The following is a 24306-nucleotide window of genomic DNA, read 5'->3' as shown; positions in this document are numbered from 1 at the left end:
AGAGCAAATCTGACATGGGGTAAATTGTTCATCAAATCAAAAACTATCTGCCCTAAAATTTTCAGATGAATCGTACAACCTGTTGTTGGGTTGCTGCCCCTGAATTGGTTATTTTAAGGAAATTTTACTGTTTTTGGTTATTATCTTGAATATTATTATAGATAGAGATAAACTGTAAACAGCAATAATGTTCAGCAAAGTAAGATTTACAAATAAGTCAACATGACCAAAATGGTCAGTTGACCAATTTAGGAGTTATTACCCTTTATAGTCAATTTTTAACCATTTTTCGTAAATCTTAGTAATCTTTTACAAAAATCTTCTCTGAAACTACTCGGCCAAATTAATCCAGACTTGGCCACAATCATCATTGGGGTATCTAGTTTAAAAAATGTGTCCGGTGACCCGGCCAACTAACCAAGATGGCCGCCACGCCTAAAAATAGAATATAGGGGTAAAATGCAGTTTTTGGCTTATAACTCAAAAACCAAAGCATTTAGAGCAAATCTGACATGGGTGAAAAATTTTATCAGGTCAAGATCTATCTTCCCTGAAATTTTCAAATGAATCAGACAACCTGTTGTTGGGTTGCTGCCCCTTAATTTTTAGGAAATTTTGCTGTTTTTATACGACCGCAAAATTTGAAAAATTTTTCGTCGTATATTGCTATCACGTTGGCGTCGGCGTCGTCGTCGTCGTCGTCGTCGTCGTCGTCGTCGTCCGGCGTCCGAATACTTTTAGTTTTCGCACTCTAACTTTAGTAAAAGTAAATGGAAATCTATGAAATTTTAACACAAGGTTTATGACCACAAAAGGAAGGTTGGTATTGATTTTGGGAGTTTTGGTCCCAACATTTTAGGAATTAGGGGCCAAAAAGGGCCCAAATAAGCATTTTCTTGGTTTTCGCACTATAACTTTAGTTTAAGTGAATAGAAATCTATGAAATTTTGACACAAGGTTTATGACCACAAAAGGAAGGTTGGGATTGATTTTGGGGGTTTTGGTTCCAACAGTTTAGGAATTAAGGGCCAAAAAAGGGCCCAAATAAGCATTATTCTTGGTTTTCGCACAATAACTTTAGTATAAGTAAATAGAAATCAATGAAATTTTAGCACAAGGTTTATGACCACAAAAGGAAGGTTGGGATTGATTTTTGGAGTTGAGGTCACAACAGTTTATGAATTAGGGGCCAAAAAGGGGCCCTATTAAGCATTATTTTTGGTTTTTGCACCATAACTTTAGTATAAGTAAATAGAAATCTATGAAATTTAAACACAAGGTTTATGACCATAAAAGGAAGGTTGGGTTTGATTTTGGGAGTTTTGGTCCTAACAGTTTAGGAATAAGGGGCCCAAAGGGTCCAACATTGAACTTTGTGTGATTTCATCAAAAATTGAATAATTGGGGTTCTTTGATATGCCGAATCTAACTATGTATGTAGATTCTTAATTTTTGGTCCCGTTTTCAAATTGGTCTACATTAAGGTCCAAAGGGTCCAAAATTAAACTTAGTTTGATTTTAACAAAAATTGAATCCTTGGGGTTCTTTGATATGCTGAATTTAAAAATGTACTTAGATTTTTAATTATTGGCCTAGTTTTCAAGTTGGTCCAAATGGGGGTCCAAAATTAAACTTTGTTTGATTTCTTCAAAAATTGAATAAATGGGTTCTTTGATATGCCAAATCTAACTGTGTATGTAGATTCTTAATTTTTGGTCCAGTTTTCAAATTGGTCTACATTAAGGTCCAAAGGGTCCAAATTAAACTAAGTTTGATTTTAACAAAAATTAAATTCTTGGGCTTATTTGATATGCTTTATCTAAATATGTACTTTGATTTTTGATTATGGGCCCAGTTTTCAAGTTGGTCCAAATCAGGATTCCATATCAAGTATTGTGCAATAGCAAGAAATTTTCAATTGCAAAGTATTGCACAATAGCAAGAAATATCTAATTGCACAATATTGTGCAATAGCAATTAATTTTCAATTGGAGTTATCTTTCTTTGTATAGAATAGTAGTTGATAATATATGTTGGAAATTTGCCAGACATGACTATGATGTCATTTTCTATTTTTATTTGCCAATAACTTTATGTAAATAACTTCATTGGAAATTTGCCAATATAAAATGTTGCTGATGAAGCTTTTTTTCCTTATCTTATCTAAAATGTTTTAGATAATGGATGTTGGAAATTTGCCAGACATGACTATGATGTCATTTTCTATTTTTATTTGCCAATAACTTTATGTAAATAACTTCATTGGAAATTTGCCAATATAAAATGTTGCTGATGAAGTTTTTTTTATTGTTTTATACAATAAACAATGTATATTCACTTTTACTACCAACCAATCTTTACCATTCAGTGATAACAAGCACTTTATTTTACATTTTAATATTTTATGATGTATTTAAAAGAGTAGTTATTGTTGCAAACTCCATTAGAAATTTGAATTGATATCAGTTTTGGAAAAAGGGAAACGGGGATGTGAAAAAGGGGGGGGGGGGGGGGTTAAATTTTTCTCATTTCAGATTTCATAAATAAAAAGAAAATTTCTTCAAACATTTTTTTGAGAGGATTAATATTCAACAGCATAGTGAATTGCTCAAAGGCAAAAAAAAACTTTTAAGTTTATTAGACCACATTCATTCTGTGTCAGAAACCTATGCTGTGTCAACTATTTAATTTTAGATTTAAATAAGAAGAAATCTTTAATTGATTTGTAAAATCTTGACATTTGTTTTGTGTAAAAAAAACCCATGTAATGTCAAAAATTTGATCACAATCCAAATTCAGAGCTGTATCACGCTTGAATGTTTTGTCCATACTTGCCCCAACTGTTCAGGGTTCGACCTCTGCGGTCGTATAAAGCTGCGCCCTGCGGAGCACCTGGTTGGTTATTATCTTGAATATTATTATAGATAGAGATAAACTGTAAACAGCAATAATGTACAGCAAAGTAAGACCTAAAAAGAAGTCAACATGACCAAAATGGTCAATTGACCCCTAAGGAGTTATTGCCCTTTATATAGTCATTTTTGTTTTAACAATTTTCACAAAATTTGTAAAATTTTACTAACATTTTCCACTGTAACTACTTGGTCAAGTTCATTATAGATAGAGATAATTGTAAGCAGCAAGAATGTTCAGTAAAGTCAGATCTACAAACACATCACCATCACCAAACCACAATTTTGTCTTGAATCCATCTGTGTCCTTTGTTTAGTATTCACATAGACCAAGGTGAGCGACACAGGCTCTTTAGAGCCTCTAGTTGTTGAATTTGCAGCGATTTATTTTTTGGATTTTATAAGTTTCTTGAAGTATTTACATTCATATTAAAGAGAAGATACATGTTTTAAACAAATTTGTAACTATTTTTTAGCTCATCTGGCCCGAAGGGCCAAGTGTGCTTTTCCCATCACTTGGCGTCCGTCGTCCGTCGTCGTTAACTTTTACAAAAATCTTCTCCTCTGAAACTACTGGGCCAAATTAAACCAAACTTGGCCACAATCACCAACCAAGATGGCCACCATGGCTAAAAATAGAACATAGGGGAAAAATGCATTTTTTGGCTTATAACTCAAAAACCAAAGCATTTAGAGCAAATCTGACATGGGGGTAAAATTGTTTATCAGGTCAAGATCTTTCTGCCCTCAAATTTTCAGATGAATCCGACAACCCGTTGTTGGGTTGCTGCCCCTGAATTGGTAATTTTGGGGATTTTTTGCTGTTTTTTGTTATCTTGAATATTATTATAGATAGAGATAAACTGTAAACAGCAATAATGTTCAGCAAAGTTAGATTTACAAATAAGTCAACAGGACCAAAATGGTCAGTTGACCCCTTTAGGAGTTATTGCCCTTTATAGTCAAATTTTAACCATTTTTTCGTAAATCTTAGTAATCTTTTACAAAAATCTTCTCCTCTGAAACTACTGGGCCAAATTAATCCAAACTTGGCCACAATCATCATTGGGGTATCTAGTTTGAAAATTTGTCTGGTAACCCGGTCATCCAACCAAGATGGTCGCCATGGCTAAAAATAGAACATAGGGGTAAAATGCAGTTTTTGGCTTATAACTCAAAAACCAAAGCATTTAGAGCAAATCTGACTAGTGTTAAATTTTTTATCAGGTCAAAATTTATCTGTCCTGAAATTTTCAGATGAATCGGACAACCTGTTGTTGGGTTGCTGCCCCTAAATTGGTAGTTTTAAGGAAATTTTACTGCTTTGGGTTATTATCTTGTTATCTTGAATATCATTATAGATAGAGATAAACTTTAAACAGCAATAATGTACAGCAAAGTAAGATTTACAAATAAGTCAACATGACTGAAATGGTCAATTGACCCCCTAAGGAATTATTGTCCTTTATAGTCAATTTATAACAATTTTTATAAAATTTGTAAATTTTTACTAACATTTTCCACTGAAACTACTGGGCAAAGTTCATTATAGATAGAGATAACTGTAAGCAGCAAGAATGTTCAGTAAAGTAAGACGTACAAACACATCACCATCACCAAAACACAATTTTGTCATGAATCCATCTGCTTCCTTTGTTTAATATTCACATAGACCAAGGAAAGCGACACAGGCTCTTTAGAGCCTCTTGTTTCACATTATTTTTCTACTCCCATAAGTAAATGTGTAGGGATACACATTCAGCAAAAAACAAGGAAGGCATAGAGTGCACCTTTTTATTTAAAACAAATAATGGCCTCAGCAAAACTTAAACTTCTAGAAATAGATGAAAAAGTATTAAATAATCAAATCATAAAGATCTTTCAATGATGCCCTCAAAAATGACATGTTCCCATTCGTTAATCCTGCAAGTGATTTTTCATGAAGAAAATTTAACCTTAAACAATCTAAAGTTTATATGCACCCTGCAGAAACAAATAATTTGTGCACATCATATAAATGATTATGCACTGTATTCCAGAAATATCAAAGTTTAATACTCATCTTAATACTGCATCATTAAATGAAATCATAAAATGAAATATGATTTTTACATCAGAGTTTTGGATTTCACAAACGAAGAAAAATCCAGGTTATTACTAAATGGCTCCATATTTATAGCATAATAATGTTTGATTTATATTAGAAATGCATCTTTGATGTAGTGATCTTCAAGAGAGGGTATTTTTACGTTGATATTATATCATACCATCAGATCATACCTTTGTTAAAACTGTACTGAAATACTTTTTTTCTCCAGAATATGTAACCTCTGAAAGTGGATACCATTAACAGTACATATATATATATATATATATATCAAGAGCATGCCCTTCAGACCTCAGTAGCCATCACCATTTGACGTAAGTATGTGATTATTTAGCCAATCATACTGCATCTCCTGTTGCTTAAATATCTGATGTTTTCTGTTTAGGCGAATTGTTAACTGTCTATAGTATACAGTTGGTCTTATTACACAGGTACTATGTACAAATTTTTGGTGCTTTTCTATGATTTGATATAATTTGATATTAATAAAGATGTATACATGTACTATTAAACACTAAATGCTTTACATGAAATATGATTGAATCACACAAATAAAAGCAGATTGACCATAACTTGGAAACTGTTAGTTGTAAGAACTAGTCAGTGTGACTCAGGTAGATTTGAGACCATTATAATGGTGAAATAGAAAAATCAAATTTCAAGTCTGCCTATGTTAAAATTGAACTATCTTATCCTTCCTTTGACACGATATAGTCTGGTAGTCTGTTTTTAATACATAAATCGTTTTAAATCTGCCCTTGTTTTCTTTACATATTGCTTGGGTGTATGTATGCAGCTGCATGTTCATTATTAAACGCTTATTGATGCATATTTCACAAGGTAATATAACACATGGTGAAATAACTATTGGTTTGACAATTACACTTAAAAGATGTCTCATTGTACATCAAATGTAATGTCATGATAAGCAAAGAACTGGGTAATTGGTACCCATGAGTATTAGCAGTATATTATCTGCCAAATGTTTATTAGATACAGACAACTAAGAACAGAACATAAAAATCAATGCTAATTGAAGGACCTATAATGGACATAAATATTCTAGGAGATATAATACTGATCAACAATATAAATCTGCTCTAATTATCACCTCCTAATGATCTGTTAATTAGAGGCTATCATTTTGTATAGCTTGCATTTGGGAATAATTGAGGCTGATAGTTGTTTATTGTAATCTGCTGGTGATTGGTCAGACTGATGGCAATAATTATTACATGCTATTGGGAGAAATTATGGAGGGCAACCTAATAACCTAATGTTTGTTTACACATATGTTTCACCTTGGTTTCAAATCCAGATAATATATTTTTTACAATGGAATTGACATTTCCAAATATCATTTTGCTCCACTCATTGAACTGTTTAGAATAGATTGATTCATGGGTATAGAAATAGGTTGCTAATGAGACACCTATTAGAGACTTTATAAAAAAACATTTCCCTTAAACTAGTATTCACATTGAATATACACATTTTTGGTTCACAAACGAAACATTTTGTTCTTAATATGATAAAGTTTTTATCATTTATCCAGGCTGATAATAAAATATCAACATGATTCCTTTCAATCATCGATATATATACATCTTTGGTTTTTTTTTGCAGAATTCTCAAAATCTGTTTTCCCCTGTTGGTCATTGAAGAAAATCATCTAAGAGGCCCTCACTATTATTTCTATTGCAAAATACCCAAACTGTGTCATTCCTTTGTGAAATTTTGATTGTCAAAACTTTAGTCAGTATCATTCTAATTGCAGCTTCAAAGGTTCTTTATCATATATTTTTACCTTTAATGTTTTGCACTTTTCTTACTACTCTTATGAAAATTTAATATAAAAAGTCAGAATTTCAATCTCTCTGCCGTTCTGATTGTTATAGAATGACAAGCTTTAAATTTTCCTTGGAAGTTTTTAAGAAAAAGACACAATAAGCTAATCTCAATTATTTTGATTGTTCACAAATGACAAGACATATATATAAGAATATGGAAATTTAACATTTTTCTCTAAACTTGGTCATTGTAAGAATCATCATTAAAAAGAAGTTCTTCATCAAAGTATAAGCTGCCAAGAGATAATGGCGCTGCAGACTTGACAATGAATATTAACGACAGGTTTTCCTGTGTTCATTAAGACTTAATGCTTCCACGGGGAGTCTTACTTTCCTTTACCAGAGATATATGTAGTACAAAGAGAAAATAAATAAAAAGTTTTGTTATAACAAGCAAAGAATTAATCTCACTCTTGGACAAATTGATGTGATTCATTTGTTTTCATTTGTACAGTTTTAGTGTTTTCCAAGAAGAAAAACAGATTTTTTAATTAAGGGTTTCAGTGTTCAATGGAATGCTGTAAATGAATTGAATAAGTAGTAAGAAAATTTTAATTTGGATGTTACAAGTCACTAGAAATAAACTTTAAATATTTTCATAGACTCCATTCAGTACATTGTACACAGCATCTACAAAAATATCAATCTTCAATATTTTTTTATCGAAAGCTTGTTATAGTGCTAGAAACACTTAATAATTTGCAAATTTTATCATCTTTGTCAAATTGACAAATTCTTGATTCATCCCTGACTCTTACTTAACTATAGAATAAAAACCCATGAGTCCATGAAATTGGTGCAATTGAAAACTTAGTCTAAATTATACCTAACTCCAGAAAAAAATATGTCAAATTGCACACTGTCTGCTATATGGTAAATTGTCAGTTTATATTCATACCTTTTAAGGCCATTGGACCCGATGTCCCCTTAGTAAAACAGAAAAAGTAAGTTTATGTAATGTTAAATGGGTTCATCAGAAGGTCTGTTGGAAAGACCTTGGGTAGAACACTTTGATCAGTTGACTTCTATGAAAGAGCGATTTTATATTTGATCTTCATCTTGATAATATTAAGTTGTAGGAGTAGATCTGCACAATGTAGAAATTATACTTTCTTAGATCTAAACATCAACAACAAAATTTGAACAATTTATTATACGTTGTGGTTGACTTTTGGTCAAATGCCATACGGAATCTTTCCAACTTATTCTTTTAGGAAAAAAAAGGAAAATTCAAAAAAATTGATTAGAATGTACATAAAACTTATTCTAATTACGTATAGGTTCTTGTATAGGAATATATACTTCTAAGATAAAAGTCATATAGAATGTACATAAAACTTATTCTAATTACGTATAGGTTCTTGTATAGGAATATATAGTTCTAAGATAAAAGTCATATAGCTTCTGATGTTGCATCAATTTAGAATCTAGTTATTCTCTACACTTTAGAATAGCCTAAGTAAAGGTTTACTAATGAGCATTCTTTTAGATCTCCCTAATTAGTTGATATGTATTTTCCCAGTAACCCTTGGTACATTTCCAGCCAAGTTGTGAAGTTATTTGTATAAAATATTAACACATGTTGAATGGAACCTCTCAGTCGTCTGTTCTTAATAATAATAATAATGTCAGAGTTAAAAAGGGTGATATAGATGTGAAATGGCAGATTGACAATCAACTCAGAGCACCCCCGTCACACAGGCAGAGGACGATATTGTAGTGACGTGTTTTACAGAAGTAAAGCTAGATAGCTAGATCGTTCCCTCTATCGTAGGATTTAATTGCTTATTGCAGGTAAAGAAATTAGATTTATTTATTTTATGAGAAGATAGCTTCTCATGCAATGTAGTTTTCTCTTTTTAAATTATTTATTTATAATTGAGATAACAATTTTAACCTTTCTGATAAAAGGTTCTAGGTTTTGTTGTTGTCATATTGAAAATTTCGTCAACTGCTTTTATCTTTTGTCATAAAAAATATTTTTAATTGGAATCGTCATTGTGAACAATTTATTTGCTAGAATTGCATAATATGACAGTTAATTTCAAAACTTGAGATTTTGTGAGTTTTGGAAGATGTAATTAGCTAAAAGTTAATGAGCAAAAGTAAAACATATTTATCATATCTGTATGGTTGTATTAACCACTAGATATAGAGAGACAAAGCTAATCATTTTAAAGGTCTTACGATTTTTAACAAGGAATTTGAATAGTTCATTAACCAAAATGATCTTATTAAGTTCATTGTTTGTGTAGATTTTTCATGATTTTTATCCCCCACAAGGAGCATTATGTTTATCAGTCTGTGCGTCAGTTTGTTTGTTTGTCCATCCATCCAGCTTCAGGTTAAAGTCTTTGGTCAAGGCAGTGTTTGATGAAGTTAATGTTCACTAATTTTAATGCAAAATTAGAGTTTTGACCTCAATTGCACGGTCCACTTAACATATAAAATGACAGTAGAGGTGGGCATCTGTGTACTATGAAAACATTCATGTTTTTATTTGTACACATAATGGAAGCACAACATTTAAATGTATTAAAATTTATTTTGGGAAGGATATAATTAGGCAAATGGCCTTCTGATAGCAAATGCATCTGTTTTTCTCATTAACCTTTTCAAATCACTGTGCCAGGCCTACAATATGGATTGCAGCATAGTTTCAGTCCTTAAAGTTTGTGGTATTATATTCCATAGTTCTCTCACCAGTTAAGCAAACTGAGATAAATTGTTTATTAAAACTGAGACAATGTGTATATATATATATTAAACATCTGATACAAATTGAGGATGTAAACTCAAAAACATTTATAAAGCAATAGTGCTGCTGAAAAGAAATAGTCTTTTTTTATAATTTGTACAATGACTTTCCCATAATACCCTTACTTAAGTTTTTAAATCTCTCAATTTGTTTAGAATTTGTCAAACTGGCTAAGTAGAGCTCTGCTTCCATCATTATTTGTGTCTGTAGACAGAGATATTATCATAGGTTTGCTTCAGGTAGAGAAGGTCATCTTGAGAAAAGAAAATGGAGAAAATATTGATTCTTAAACTAAAAGAAAATACAAAATTATTGTAGATGAAATAAATTTCATGTTTCAAAGAAAAATAAAATATAGCATTGCTATAAATATTAAGTCTAGTTTTACCTATACATTTTAACTATTGTTTTACCTCAGTTTTTAATCAATATATAACAATGCCATATTATTTTACTCCTATAATTATCTACATCAGACTCTCCAAACAGAATCAGAGTAAATATAGAGTTTAGCTTTAACCTTGATCTAATATAAGCAATGGATTTATTTACCAACTGATCCCATTGTCATTTCTTCTCATAATATGTTGTGTGGTTCCATTGATGAAGCTACCCACGGTTGTCAACGAGACATAATAATTAGATGTATGCTTGGATGAAATAGGTTGGAATTTCTTGGTCATTAACTCTGCTGTCTTTAGGTTGGCTTACAATCCTTCTAGATGTAATTATTTTCCTTCAGAAAGAAATGTAGAAAATGTATAATGGTTTCTCTACAATATTATTACAGATGTGTAAAACTTCCTACATATAAGTGTCAGTTGTTTACACAGAGTTGGTTCCACTAGGCTTCAATTTGTCCTTTATTCATTTCACAAGCCAGAGAGGTAAGCTTTATTTGTCCTGTATTTATTTCATGAGCCAGGTTTTCTTTCAATAGTCTTCTCATAAAATAGCCTTTCATCGTTTATAGTTTTAAAGTATTGCAGCTTTTTATGTTCACTATGAAAGTTCTGACAATATTATGTCATACTGATTTCTGAGCCTATTCTGGTAATCAGATTATTAAAGAATTTGATAGATCTTTGGCAAATTTTAGAATATTTGAAAATTAGAAGATTAGTAACTTTCCCAATCCAATATGTTTTTTTTCATGAAAAAATATATCCATGCATAATGGTACATAATCGGATAATTGATGAAAATAAGGAGATTTAGTATGATTTACAATGAGAGAAATATCCACCAAAGTTCAAATGAAGTGGATGCAAGCAATTTAAGGCAACTGTACAGTCTTCAGCAATGATAAAAACCCATACCGTATAGACTGTAGAAAATATAAAATACAATTTAATTGAGAAAATTAACAGCCGAATTTATAACAAAATTTACAAAAACAAATATGACCAACATGAACCAACAACAACCACTGAACTACAGGCACTTTACTTAAGACAGGCACATAAAGCACTGTTGACAAGGTTTAACTCGTTAATGAGTGTTTAACCCTGAACAAAGTTAGAAAAGGCTTAACTCATCGCTGTGAAATCGATACAAGTTTAGCTTTTCAATGTGATATAGAATTCTGTTATGCACCATGCATACAGAACTAGGCAGCTGCTTCTCGTAGGCAGCTTGACCTTCTGAAAGCTTGTTTGACTGGTATAGGTACTCCATCATAATTAATTACAATTGTTGTGAGGTGTCAAACTAGATTTTGACTCTCTGAAGGTTATACCTTGTATGACTGGCCACTGAATATCATGTTGCAGCAGGTATAATGACTAACACAGATTGATTGGACTACAACACAGATTGTCTGTAACTTAGGTTCCAGACTTTAGGCATAATAAAATTGTTTTTGGAGTTTAGGATGATTTCCATTTCACTGAACTAGTTCAGATTTTTGTTTAGAGGCCAGCTGAAGTCCTGGTGCTGGATTTTCCTGCTGCGTTGAAAAGCCATTGGTGGTGTGGCCTGTTTTCTGCTCTTGGTTCAGGTTGTTGTCTCTGTGACATGTCATTTCCCGTTTCCATTGTCAATTTTACAGCTTGCATTGCTAAATATTAAAAACAAATAGTTGAACTAACCATAACAATTACTTTATTTTCTTAACCTGATGAACATTGAGCTCACTAATAACTTCAAAGGTTGTTTGGTTAGCACATGTCCTAAACAAAGAAAAAACATTTTGGCATTCTTCTAATTTGTTGTTTAAACATACCAATTAGCCATCATGCATTGTCAGTTGGGACCTTTAGATTCTGCCGCATCAAATTGCTATACCATAAACTTTTATTTAACAAAAAATTCAAAAAATGCTTTATAGTATATAGGCTGGTATTAACATATAACTCAACATTTGTCATGATTTTCTGTTAGTTTATATTTCATTCATTATTGCAAACAGCCTTGAAAAAGTCATTTTGGTTTGAATAATGACAATCTTAACAAAAAATTCAAAAAATGCTTTATAGTATATAGGCTGGTATTAACATATAACTCAACATTTGTCATGATTTTCTGTTAGTTTATATTTCTTTCATTATTGCAAACAGCCTTGAAAAAGTCATTTTGGTTTGAATAATGACAATCATGCATGTAAAATGTCTTCATTCTTCTATGGTGGTGATAGAACTGTCTATAGCCTACAGTATTAAGTTTGCCAACATCACTACTCATGGGATCTGTTGAAACAATTATACAGCTTTCATTGGAGAAACAATGGATTGCTTAACAATAACAAATGCAAGCTGCTGTGTAAACAGTTTATTTAGTCATTTGTTATACTGCCAGACAAGGTGGTAACAAAATGTTGAAAGCAAAACTGCAAAAGCCTGATAGTACTGCTTCCAATGCCAATATCTTTTGTAAGAGTGTAGCTTTTGCTGAACACTGAATTCTTTATTGTCTTGGCAAGTAGTTGAGTTGTTCTTCAGGGAATATCTATCTGTGCTTTGTTTTAACATCATTATTGTTTCCTTAGCTGTTCATGATAAAGTAAGTATGTTATTGCTATCTGACTTTTTTTCTGGCTTGAACAATGTATTTTTATGGAAAATGTTTGTTTCTGTCACAGCAAATCAGTGTTTTCCTTTTTTCACTAAGGTAAGGTGGGTGTTTTAAAAAAATAACTTGCTACCGGGTGGATGTCCAACCTTTTTTAATTTACTGTGGGTGCACGTGGGGGTCACAGAAATAAAGATTAGTATAATATTCACATTTAATGGAGTTGAACAAACATAAATAGAAGTAGTCATATTAATTGTCAAATATTCTTTGATTTTATTTTTTCAAAAATTTATCTCTTTTATCTCTTCTTTCATTTACAATTTTATGCATCAGCATGGATTTAAGGCCTTTCGATCCAGGTTTCTGTCCTGTTTCTTGCTTTTATGCTGTGTATTTGGCACACAGAACAGTAGTATCCTTCCTCTGTGACTATAGGTCATTTGAAGTCTTGCTCATATTTGTCTTCACTTGCGTGTCTTTTCCGTTGTTTGGTTGATTTTTGTTCAATTTCCACAACTTCAACATTACTATCAATTTTATTTAATTTATTTGGTCTAGTCATCTGCCTTTCTTTTCCCCCGATTGATTAATGAAAACATTAAAATTTGACGATTGGACGCCATCTTTGTCAATGAAAACAAGGCGGGATTAGTATTCAAATTTTAACGGTACGGAACCAAAAAAAAGCCGGATTTTGAAAAAAAAAGCCGACCACCTCCTAAAGTCGAAAGGTGGTCGGCACACCCGGCTTAAATGCCGAATGGAAAACACTGCAAATGCTGAATTTTTAAGCACATTTCTATTTTGAAAATTGATATAGTGAAACTTGTATAAATAACATTTCTTTAATCAGATCCCTGTATAAAGAGGAATTTTTTATGGTAATATGTATTGCAATATAAAATAAATTAAAAACCAATTGTTCAGAGAACAATTGAAGGTCTTTCCACCACTAACAAGATATTTTGATATGAAAACATTGAAATTCAGTTTAAATGTCAATTCCTATGAGTTATATCACTTTACTCATTATTCTAAATATAAAAGGGGGAAAACAATCATTTACTGCCAAGGTATCCTCACAATCAAAATTCAAGTGTTAAGACATGTCGCAAACTTACAATTTAGTGCAAACAATTTGTCTATATCTTATACGGTTTTTGAAAATAAATGAAAATAAGCCAAAATCAAAATTAAGAATATGACCTGGACCTTTGACCTTGACCTACTTTTTATTTTTTTGGACCAAGGACCTCAAATCTAAAGACCCTAGGTCTCTATCACTTATGGTTTACCATTTAGAAATGCATATCACTTAATTCAATGGAAAAGGGGAGATAACTCTCATATGGAGTCTCCATATAGCTTCGGTCCAAATGAATATCCTAATCCTGAAGATGTAACTAGCAATTTGGTAAAATAAATTTGCCATAATCTTTTACTGATGCGAAGGAGTAGTGGCCACAAGAAAAACAGTGTTTGGGGAGATAACTCTTACAACTTAAAGTATTTTGTTACACAGTTGTAAATTTTTAAAGCGTATAAACTATACGACATCATATTCCAAATATCTAAGTGACATCTTTTGAAACATCAATACTACGCAAGAAAAAAATTTAGGCGGAAGAAAAAAAAAAAAAAAATAATAATCAGAACAAATTCAATAGGTCTTTCCACGGAAAGGTGGAAAGATCTAGAACGTCCTATTAACCTATGACCTTGACCTCAATTTCAAGGTCACAAACCAAGGACCTTAAATCAAAAGACCCTAGGTCTTTAATATGTATGGTTAATGAGTAATCACTTCACGCGTAATTCTAAATAAAGGATGGTTGAAAATTCCCATTAATTGTCTACGTACCCGTTCAACTAAAATAAAGTAACGACATGTTGCAACTAACAATTTAGTAAAAATAATTTGTCGATTTGTTATACAGCGTTTGAAAATAAGCCAAAATAAGCCAAAATCAAAATTTAAAATATGACCTTGGCCTTTGACCTTGACCTCATTTTCATTTTTTGGGACCGAGGACCTTGAATCTAAAGACCCTAGGTCTCTATCACTTATGGTTTACCATTTAGAAATGCATATCACTTAATTCAAAGGAAAAGGGGGAATAACTCTCATATGGAGTCTCCATATAGCTTCGGTCCAAATGAATATCCTAATCCTGAAGATGTAACAAGCAATTTGGTAAATTAAATTTGTCGTAATCTTTAACGGTTGCAAAGGAGTAGTGGCCACAAGAAAAACAGTGTTTGGGGAGATAACTCTTACAACGTAAAGTATTTTGTTACGCAGTTGTAAATTTTCAAAGCGTATAAACTATATGACATCATATTCTAAATATCTAAGCGACATCTTTTGAAACATCAATACTACGCAAGAAAAAAATTTAGGCAGAAGAAAAAAAAAAATAAATTAAAAACCAATTGTTCAGAGAACAATTGAAGGTCTTTCCACTAGTAAAGATCTATTTTGATATTGAAATATGAAAAATCAGTTTAAAATGTTAATTCCTATGGCTTTATGATGTATTTATATCAATTTAAAGCAAAGGTCAAAATCTAAAACGTCCTTTTAACCTATGACCTTGACCTCAATTTCAAGGTCACAAACCAAGGACCTTAAATCATAAGATCCTAGGTCTTTAATATGTTTGGTTAATGAGTAATACCACTTTAAGCGTAATTCTAAATGTAAGATGGACAAAAACTCCCATTTATTGTATGCACACCCTTTCAATCAAAATATACAAGTAAGGACATGTCGCAACTAACAATTTAGGAAAAAATATTTGTCGATATGTCATACAGTATTTGAAAATAAGTGAAAATAAGCCAAAATCAAATTTTAGAATATGACCTTGACCTTTGACCTTGACCTTATTTTCATTTTTTTGGACCAAGGAACTTAAATCCAAAGACCCTAGGCCTATATCACTGATGGATTACCAGTTAGAAACGCATATCACTTATATCAAATGCATAAGGGGAAATAACTCTCATATGGAGTCTCCAGATAACTTCAGTCCAAATGTATATCCTAATCCTGAAGAAGTAACGAGCAATTTGGTAAAATAAATTTGTCGTAATCTTTTACGGTTGCGAAGGAGTAGTGGCCACAAGAAAAACAGTGTTTGGGGAGATATCTCTTACAACGTAAAGTATTTTGTTACGCAGTTGTAAATTTTTAAAGCCTATAAACTATACGACATCATATTCCAAATATCTAAGCGACATCTTTTGAAACATCAATACTACGCAAGAAAAAAAATTAGGCGGAAGAAAAAAAAAAAAATAATAATCAGAACAAATTCAATAGGTCTTTCCACGGAAAGGTGGAAAGACCTAATAATCAGAACAAAACCTATAGGTCTTTCCACGGAAAAGTGGAAAGACCTAAAAATAATAATCAAAACAAATTCAATAGGTCTTTCCACAGAAAGGTGGAAAGACCTAAATATGTGACACTGCTTAAAATTGGTAGACCATCATGGAGTCTTGTTACCTGAATTGCAGTGGATGTTTTCAGGATTTATATTTCAAATATATATGATTTCGTTCATATTACAAATATTGTATTTCTATTCTAGAACTACTCCACATCACCGTTTGTGACGATCAAATCAACAATTGATGATGGTAAATATTTCAGGGGGATGAAGAAAATTTAGAATGCCACTCTGGAAAATGAGGGTAATTGGGATAGGTAATTTGGATTATACCTTACATACGGCCACAGACTCCTTATAGAGTTATTACAAGGGTTTTTAACCTGCAGAGAGTGTGGCAATCTATTAGAGGCATCAGATTTTATGTTCCCTTTCTGTATGAATAGGCATGCATAATAAAACAATTTGCAAATCAAAACTTATAACCAACTTTTACAAGGGTCTTACAACCAATCAGTGACCAATATTTTTATCCTCCAGCCTGTAACCCTTGTGGTGCTCTAAATAAACCAAAAAACTCATAATCTTTCTTAATTGTGGAAGAAAATCTGGAAAGTAATAGCTTTGATTTATATTTGTGTAAATCACTATGACAAGTAAGTGTAATATTGTAATATGTTTATACAAGATAAAGTTAGATTCAAGTTAAGATATCGTAAGATAGATGTGATGATAAAAGATACAGGGAGGTATATGTTATAATGTCTGTCAGTCTTCACATCTTTACCTACTTATAATTACATGAGTTAAGGAAAATTAGTAATTGTCAGCCTTCATTGTTACACCTTGTGGTTCCTTCCTTTTATATGGTTGTTTATCTGACTTTTCAGCTGTTTATAAGCTTGGGCAGACATAGAGTTATGCCCCTTTATCAATGGAAAACTTGCTGAGTGTTTGTTTCTGTTCTCTCACTTAAGTTTGCCCCAACCTCAAATCAATTTGTATATATTGTGGTTTCATCTGTCAGCAGAGTTGTTTTTGTCTCAGGTCTTTGCAAAATGCAGAGACATGCTTGCTATTTTTGGCGTCAAGAGTTCAACATTGTGAAATTTTGTCAGTTAATGGAGAATCATTAATGGTAAGTCAATGATATTTGGTATGTAGTTGTATATAAATTGCCTGGTGAACTATAGCATATAATTGTGCTATATTTTGACATGGTAAATACCAAGAAGTTTTTATGTTAGTTAGTTCTGTAACATACAGATACACAGAGATAGTCCAGTCAGTTAATAGGTTTATTAATGTCATTATGTGAGAATTACCACAGGCAGGAGATGTGACAACCAGTAATACCTAGTGACATTTGTGTCAGTGTTTATATGTTACACTGCTGTGATGGTGCAAGATTTGTTCAGTAAGAATCTAGAGTGATGACTGTCAGATTTGTTTATCAATAATTTGTGGTGATGTGGTATAAGGTCATTTACACCATACATGTAGAAATGTAATGGTGTTTGCACTCTTGTGTTTTTCACTAATTTGTAAATGCCATATCTTTGATAAAGATCTTTGTTTAGAATAGTTCAAACTTCCACAATTTCCACATCCTTCAATCTCTAGTGGAAAGTGTCTCCTTTGCAATCATGCTACATTTCTTTATTTTTTCCATCTTATTATATTCTTAAGGAGGCTCGAGGGTATAAAAATTTCAGAAAAAAATCAAACATTTGTTTTTCATTACAAATTTTATTTATTTCCTTTTGTAGTTGTTACTTTATCATATGGTACAAAAATCATTCAAAACAATCAATTCGTGTTGGCCCCAGATGACTTTCAAAATGTATACATCATTGAAAAAGTTCCAAATTATCTCCCTTTGGTGGAAAAATGCCATTTTTGGCTCTAAAATTGAAATATCTTTTTCAGCTCATCGGTGACCTATCTTTTTTAATATAATTTCCATATAAGCTGTACTTAAACTAAATTATTGTAAAATTTTAGCGATTTCTGTAATAAATTTCTTTCTTTTATTTCGATATTACCTTTATTTCTCCTATTACTTCAACAGAAAAAAACCACCTTTACAAAAATGTATGCTTCTTTCGAAGGCAGATTGTGAGCGCAAATGAACGGTGACCCCACTTTTTTATTTTATTTTTCTATTAACTATAAGATAAAGTTCATTTATAGAAAAATATAGAGAAATCCTATATAAATGATTTAGACCCGCGAACCCCTTAACATATATTTTAAAGTTATTTTAAATATACTTCATATTTACTTCAGTTAAATTTTCATTATAATGTCTGACTGAGGGTGTAAAATTATTTAAAAAAGACTTGATTCTCTTAGTACTGATCACATCCTGGTATCTAGATATTATATTAAAAAATGTCAAAATGCACTATCTTTATTGCATGGATTGAACTTCTTAAAAGCATAGTTCATATGAAGAGCCACTTATAAAACCTGCAATATTTGAATACACCCAAAAGATTGCACAAAGTTTCCAACTTTCATCTGTAATATGATTATTATAATCAAATTGTTGACTACCGGGTACTTTATATTTCTAAAGAGTTTTTATCCTGTACTACTTTCGCCCATCAAGGACCAACACTTGAATTGGCCTATTAGTAATTGATTCAGGAGAGAGTATATATATCACAAATCAGAATAGTTTGGGAGTTAAACTGATTTATTTTCTGAGATTAATTTTAGATATATAATTCAAGTTTACGTTTATCAAATTGATCAACATTTCAATTGTATTTATATTTCATGTCATTATTTGTGCCAATATGAAGATTTGTTTCTGATAAGGCTTTGTTCATCATAGTATATGATGTTGTTACATTGAATGTGATTGGTAATTGTTTTGTTTACCGCCACAATTTTTCTTTGAAATTAAGAACTAACATATAAGTGAAATTTTACACTGTAAGAAAAGACTATTTATCTTAAAAAAGAAAATTGGAAAAGGGCCCTTTTTTTACCATGCCTCTTTTCTTTCATTCATGGATTGCTTTTTGGCCTGTTTTTAGTCCACATCAAATGGAAGAGCCTTGCTATGTGACTGACACACAAACAACTGTCCTTATTGTACACTAGCTTAAGTATCATTTTTTTGATAGCTTTGTTTCCTTCATCACTCTAATTCTGTCAGATTCTTTGATTTTGTCTTGTCAGTCTTTCCTGGTATTACGCAATAACATTACATAATGTCCACCTTCTTCTGGTGATTTATGGTCAGATATTGGTCTTGCATCTGTGACAAATGGGAAGATATATTTCACTCAAGAAATATATATATACCAGTAGATAACTCATCCTCCTTTAACCTTAAGACATTAAAAGAATTTTTGTACAAGAAGATACAAGATTACCCAGAGATAACATGATTGATTCAATTTGTCAGAAAAAGGATATATTTCAAATTATCTCCCCTGAGTAGTACATCATAAGGATTAGAACAAAATACTTGATTTATTAATTGAATGATTTACATTGTTGTAACTGTGGATTCATTATTGGGATACCTATTTTCTTGGATATGAGTTGACACTATTTAAAGTGAAAAAATCATGTCTCCATTCCATGGATGTCTTAAGGTCTGTTACAATAGGTAAAGAATCACAGTTATTATAATACTGTCTTAGTGTAGACTGTTTGGAGAGGGTTCTCTGCGGGTATAACGGGTATGCAGCACATCAACTCTGAGCTAGAGATTATTATACAAAGTGACAAGGATTTTAAAAAAAAAATGTCTTGAAAATTTCAAGTTGAAATCAGTTTATAGTATTTCTCTTCTTTGACTCTGTGTACTGTTATAAGGTGAAAATTCTTTGAATTAATCTAGACCTCATGTGAACATTGAGAGTTGTGAGTTGCTTCCCCTGATTAAATTTGGCGTTTTATTGTCAGTTTTAACAGCTCATTAGAAATATGATTCTTGATTACAAGATAGATTAGCTCATTTGTGTGCCTTAGTGTTTTTGTCTGTATAAACATTTGCCTAACAGATGCCAAAAGATGAAAGGGGTGTTCTGCTAGTAACAATACATCATTAGATATTTATTTTATATATATGTAGGTCTGGAAATCAAACAATAGATACTAGCTAGGCTTTTGGTTTCTGGCTTTTAAATTTGTATTGCACAGAAAGCCCTTTCAAAACATATGTGAACTTAATGATATTTTTATACAACCGCAAAAATTTTAATTTTTTGGTCGTATATTGCTATCACGTTGGCGTCGTCGTCGTCGTCCGAATACTTTTAGTTTTCGCACTCTAACTTTAGTAAAAGTGAATAGAAATCAATGAAATTTTAACACAAGGTTTATGACCACAAAAGGAAGGTTGGGATTGATTTTGGGAGTTTTGGTCCCAACATTTTAGGAATTAGGGGCCAAAAAGGGCCCAAATAAGCATTTTCCTGGTTTTCGCACTATAACTTTAAGTGAATAGAAATCTATGAAATTTTGATACAAGGTTTATGACCACAAAAGGAAGGTTGGGATTGATTTTGGGAGTTTTGGTTCCAACAGTTTAGGAATTAAGGGCCAAAAAAGGGCCCAAATAAGCATTATTCTTGGTTTTCGCACAATAACTTTAGTATAAGGAAATAGAAATCAATGAAATTTTAACACAAGGTTTATGACCACTAAAGGAAGGTTGGGATTGATTTTTGGAGTTGAGGTCACAACAGTTTATGAATTAGGGGCCAAAAAGGGGCCCAAATAAGCATTATTTTTGGTTTTTGCACCATAACTTTGGTATAAGTAAATAGAAATCTATGAAATTTAAACACAAGGTTTATGACCATAAAAGGAAGGTTGGGTTTGATTTTGGGAGTTTTGGTCCTAACAGTTTAGGAATAAGGGGCCCAAAGGGTCCAAAATTGAACTTTGTGTGATTTCATCAAAAATTGAATAATTGGGGTTCTTTGATATGCCGAATCTAACTATGTATGTAGATTCTTAATTTTTGGTCCCGTTTTCAAATTGGTCTTCATTAAGGTCCAAAGGGTCCAAAATTAAACTTAGTTTGATTTTAACAAAAATTGAATCCTTGGGGTTCTTTGATATGCTGAATCTAAATATGTACTTTGATTTTTGATTATGGGCCCAGTTTTCAAGTTGGTCCAAATCAGGATTCCATATCAAGTATTGTGCAATAGCAAGAAATTTTCAATTGCACAGTATTGCACAATAGCAAGAAATATCTAATTGCACAATATTGTGCAATAGCAATTAATTTTCAATTGGAGTTATCTTTCTTTGTATAGAATAGTAGTTGATAATATATGTTGGAAATTTGCCAGACATGACTATGATGTCATTTTCTATTTTTATTTGCCAATAACTTTATGTAAATAACTTCATTGGAAATTTGCCAATATAAAATGTTGCTGATGAAGCTTTTTTTCCTTATCTTATCTAAAATGTTTTTAGATAATGTATGTTGGACATTTGCCAGACATGACTATGATGTCATTTTTATTTTTATTTGCCAATAACTTTATGTAAATAACTTCATTGGAAATTTGCCAATATAAAATGTTGCTGATGAAGTTTTTTTTATTGTTTTATACAATAAACAATGTATATTCACTTTTACTACCAACCAATCTTTACCATTCAGTGATAACAAGCACTTTATTTTACATTTTAATATTTTATGATGTATTTAAAAGAGTAGTTATTGTTGCAAACTCCATTAGAAATTTGAATTGATATCAGTTTTGGAAAAAGGGAAACAGGGATGTGAAAAAAAAGGGGGGGTTAATTTTTCTCATTTCAGATTTCATAAATAAAAAGAAAATTTCTTCAAACATTTTTTTGAGAGGATTAATATTCAACAGCATAGTGAATTGCTCAAAGGCAAAAAAAAACTTTTAAGTTCATTAGACCACATTCATTCTGTGTCAGAAACCTATGCTGTGTCAACTATTTAATTTTAGATTTAAAAAGTTTGAAGAAGAAATCTTTAATTGATTTGTAAAATCTTGACATTTGTTTTGTGTAAAAAAAAACCCATGTAATGTCAAAAATTTGATCACAATCCAAATTCAGAGCTGTATCACGCTTGAATGTTTTGTCCATACTTGCCCCAACTGTTCAGGGTTCGACCTCTGCGGTCGTATAAAGCTGCGCCCTGCGGAGCACCTGGTTATATTTATGTCAATATAAACTTTCTGTTTCGAACTTTTTAAAATGAACTTGATTAGATAAAATTTATATTATGACATAAGAACCGTCCTTTCTCAACTTGCTCACTCTGAAATCCTGAATTTGCTTGACATATTTAACACAGATATTAATTTCTTTATTCAAAAGACTCAGACTCAATAGGCAATACATTTCTTTTGTACCAACTCCTTATCAAGAATTTTTTATGAAAGTTTTAATATATATAAAATAGAAGATGTGGTATGATTGCCAATGAGACAACTCTCCACAAGAGACCAAACTACACAGACAATAGGTCACCAGCCTTCAACCATGAGTGAAATCAATACCACATAGTCAGTTATAAAAGGCCCTGAAATGATAAATAAAAAACAATTGGTAATAAAGGTAATGAAGCCATTTGCTTATAATTTGAATAGAATTATGCTTGAGCCATATAACATTTTGTAGTTTGCAAATGAACTCTTTTGCCTCTTTTTTTTTGCATGGTTCTTATTAATATACAACTGTTCAAACTATACAACTGAAAACCTACTTCAGCTTTGATTGAAGTTAAAAACTAAACTTTAATACATAATTTGTTAGATTTCATGTTCTCTTAGAAATAAGCAAAGGAGTGAAATTCTGTTTCAAATAAGTGCTTGTAGGCTTGATTAAGTAATCAAGGGAGAATGATGATCATACAAACGCTTAGAGATCCAAATCTCTGAGAATAATGAAAAGAATAAGAGGAAGATTTTATTTTGTGAACAAAAAATTGTCTCACTAGTGGAAACTGAAGAGGAGTTGAAAGTATAATAACGCAATGCTCTTGGTAATTGTTAAAAATCTGCTAAAGGCTATATAACATACAGATTTTGTTTGTATTTTTTTCATTGATCGAGATTCAATAGGGAAGAAATTGGATCTCTTACAGCTCCAGTTTCATGCCACCATGAAATGTCAAATTATAAGCATGAAAAAGAAAGTATTGGGTTAGTTGTGAAAGTGAAAATATCATTGAACTACAAAATATCTAATTATTGGTCTTTTGCCTCAGCTGAAATAGCCGAGAGAACATTCCTGATTTACCCTGGTATCTGAAACATATTTTTACAGAGACTCTTCAAAGATCGGAAACATTTCTTCTCTTGTTGGAGGAGTTACTTGGTGGCTTAGTCATCTAAGTAGTCAAACTTATAATACTATATCACTAGCCAGTTAACACTGAGATTGTGACTGAATCCCTCACAGGGTAGGTTGAAAATTGTGGCAATTATTGCTAAATGTTGCAAAAAAATCTAATTTCTTTCCAGCAAATTGCAAGATCAGCAAAAACATAATGTATCAGTATTAGACCAGGAAAGTTGGGATTTTTGTTCTTTAAAGTTTCAGAGAAACATTAGGAAAGGTCTGCAAATATTTTAATAAGTATCAATGTTTTGCAACTTACGGTGTAGTAATGTTTTATTTTCATAAGTGTTTTTCTTTGAAAGTTTATCCCTACTAGATGTTAAAATGTTATATTTATATAATTAAGCTTTAGAGATGTCTGATGCACATAAGCCACAACAAAATGCCTCTTAAATCCAACATGCAGTCTGAGGTATTAAAATTCCTAGCTGTATAACAGATGGGGGTGCTTTTTATTGCACCAGATACACAAAATATTTTAAAGTTTGTTTTTTTAAACACATCTATTTATGTTGCAGTAAAGATCAAGTTTATTACCCTGTGCTGATGACACTCAGATAGAGACAGCAGTCAGCAGTTACGATATAATTAAGTTTGTTATTGACTTTTTAATTATCAAACAAAGTTATTTCTACCGATTAAACATATATTCTGGCAAACCTATTTATATTGGCAATTGTCTTAAGTAGTGTGACGTAATATAACAAAATGTGTTTATACCTCATAAGAAACTGAGCATTGGATTATGACAGATGCACTCCACAAGGTTGACATCGTAACGTAGTTCATCAGCTTGCAATACTCTCGTTCACACTGGAAAGATGGTGTTACTCTTCACTGCAACAAAAGCATCAAATAACAAGGCATCAAATTGCAGACTAGCAGAACGCAACAGTATGAAATA

General features: G+C 31.6%; 1 protein-coding gene across 4 annotated transcripts in view; it reads left to right on the top strand.

Moving 5' to 3' along the window:
- Positions 1 to 24306, top strand: part of LOC143063210 (poly(rC)-binding protein 3-like) — a 126478-nt gene that overhangs the window by 53752 nt on the left and 48420 nt on the right. For 3 of the 4 annotated variants that reach the window (XM_076235200.1, XM_076235201.1, XM_076235211.1), the window contains exon 3: positions 5231 to 5333. The gene's annotated coding sequence lies outside the window, so the exon portion shown is untranslated. Of the gene's footprint in view, positions 1 to 5230; positions 5334 to 8508; positions 8664 to 24306 lie in introns of those variants that run through there. The other variant, XM_076235198.1, reaches the window with a different exon arrangement.

The sequence above is a fragment of the Mytilus galloprovincialis genome, chromosome 2 (genome assembly GCF_965363235.1).
Source record: "Mytilus galloprovincialis chromosome 2, xbMytGall1.hap1.1, whole genome shotgun sequence".
Lineage (NCBI taxonomy): Eukaryota > Metazoa > Mollusca > Bivalvia > Mytilida > Mytilidae > Mytilus > Mytilus galloprovincialis.
This window is presented reverse-complemented; position numbering and strand designations above follow the sequence as displayed.